The sequence below is a fragment of the Euprymna scolopes genome, chromosome 14 (assembly GCF_053919585.1).
Source record: "Euprymna scolopes isolate OS-2025 chromosome 14, ASM5391958v1, whole genome shotgun sequence".
Lineage (NCBI taxonomy): Eukaryota > Metazoa > Mollusca > Cephalopoda > Sepiida > Sepiolidae > Euprymna > Euprymna scolopes.
The window spans coordinates 137,048,079-137,050,598 of NC_136495.1; the positions used below are offsets into that span (position 1 = coordinate 137,048,079).

The window sequence follows — 2,520 nt, forward strand, 5'->3', positions numbered from 1 at the left end:
TAGAGATCCTTAGATGTAAAAATATTTCTACTCCAGTAGTTTCTTCCCCAGAACAGCTAGACTCTGGAGTTTCATTCCAAGTTCCAGCTTCCTCAACTGTACTTACATTCAGAAGTTTAAGTGCAACGTGAACGAACATCTTGCTGCCCAAATCCCAACATAAGTCCCCAGTAGTGTCTGCTCCCGATAGTAGCCCCCTACACCAAGGTAGCAATGGGCATTGTTTGGGGTGAAAAAGTAATTAAAAAATATGCCTATTATGTATACATACACAAATATACGACATTATCATGTTGACACACCGGTTCCCGTCAGATCACCGAAGTTAAGCAACGTTGAGCCTGGTTAGTAGTGGATGGGTGCCCATTTGGGAATTCTGGTCGCTGTAGTTGCTCTACGCTTATCTCGGCATTATTTCCAGTCGTTGTAAACCTTCTCGGTCCACTGGTATTCAACAATTTCGACTCAAGAAAGGTGTGTTGAAGATTGCGCAACACTTACCACAAAAAAATCACGCGCAGGCACCCTTACTGTTAGTATCAATAGTCTGCCATAGTCTCTCTCTCTCTCCCTCTCTCTCTCGCTCTCTCTCTCTCTCTCTCTCTCTATATATATATATATATATATATATATACAGAGAAAGAGATTTGGATAGAGAGAGGCCAAGCGAAATACAAATAGAGGAGGAGAGAATACAGCTAGAGGACATTAATATGGTAAATTATAATAGAAATTAATAACATGTACACAACTTTTAATCAAGTGATCTGGTAAAAACAATATATGGAAATTAATTTCTAAAAAAGTACAAATGCAAAATCTGCATTTAAATATCATGAGAATAAGAAAATTAACAATTTCTAAATGCATACCTGCATGTTTATGATGGTACAGAATACATGTTTCAAACGTGCTTATTGAAATATTCTGTATAAAAGTGATTGAATATATAACTGTCATATTTTCTATAGAGAAACGCTATTATTCACCCACATGTGTTAACGCCATTGCTATCCCGTGAAAGGTTCAGTCAATGGGTTTAAAGCCCTCAGTAAATATTTCAAAAAAAATGTTATAGATATTCTTTATGACCTTCAATATTTATTATCTTAGTATAGTGAGATGGAGATGCGAATTGTTTTTCTCTTTAAAAACAGTGTCATTGATAACACATAACAATTATAAATCTGACACAAAAAATAACGCAAATTATATACTTAAGGGCGAACCGTGGAAATAATCCGTATCCGATGATTTGCGAAAGATCAATTTCCATAAGCTTGACTAAAAATATAAAAGTTGTTCAATATCGAATTGGATTATTTCCTTTTTCTAATAATAGTTGTGTATTTTCTTTACATTGGCGCTGAACAGCTATTGTCATATTGTTCCTGAATAAACGTGTCAAGGATTACTATATCAATATTTAAGAACAAGGGCATCGTCAAATTTTCTCGATATGATTTTATCTTAAGAAAAAACGTTTACACAATTTCAGAAAGAAGTCAATTTTGAAAATTTATACATGTCATTTATATATATATATATATATATATATATATATATACATATATATATGTGTGTGTGTGTGCGTGCGTGCGTGGGTGTGTGTGGGTGTGTGTGTGGGGGTGCATGGTACCCAAGATGGCCGACCTTTACAACGTAATGATGGAATTTCCTTCCAGCAAACGAATGCACCACTAAATTTATCTTGGAAATATCTGATGGAAATAATATCTGACGAGTTGATGAGAAAAATTTGAAAACATAAAAATATTTACGAAACGGCTTTAATAAAACGTTCGAAAATGAAATAAACAAGAGTTATCTGAAACAAACAATGTGAGTATATGAATTTCGTCAAAATCTTATACGGTATATGCTCTGCACATATTAAATAGATATAGGGAGCAGTCGGAAGGATTTCATAACCACATGTCTGTGCTTCAGATTAGGCGACATGCGAGCTGTTGACCGGAGTGTGTCCTGCAGGAGGAGGGCATCATTTTTTTCCGTGTTAATATTTTAACAAAAAGAAAATATTATGTATAAACCATCACACCAGTAGTATTCTCTTGGAGGAATCGCCCATATTTGTGGACGAGAACACCCCCCACAATATATATTATTTTTATTCTACCTAAAAAAACATTAATCTACGAACACTTGTAAAGCTGTTCTGCAGTACATCTGTATAGTTATATGTTCTAGCAATGAAATATTAAACCATATGTAATATGATCGACTGTGTACGCTGTTATATTACGGGTATTTGGGAGATTACACACGTGTATGTCACTGTAGAAATAACGTTGCTTATTTTATTGCTTTTGTTATTATTTAAATATAAAAAAATAACCGTGTCCGTTACACGGGTAGATTTATCAAACAAATTTAAGCTCATCGGGCACAGGTATATTATGATAAGTGTTTACATTTTTGTAAACATTTGCCTACTATAAAAACATTTCTTTTCATTGACCGATACTGTATGCCACATATTTACCTTTAATATCGTAT

The 2,520-nt window shown here is 34.1% G+C and overlaps 1 pseudogene; it reads left to right on the plus strand.

Annotated features, from left to right (window-relative positions):
- The first annotated feature begins 275 nt into the window (after positions 1-275).
- Positions 276-392, plus strand: LOC145293602 (5S ribosomal RNA; annotated as a pseudogene).
- The last annotated feature ends 2,128 nt before the right edge of the window (positions 393-2,520 follow it).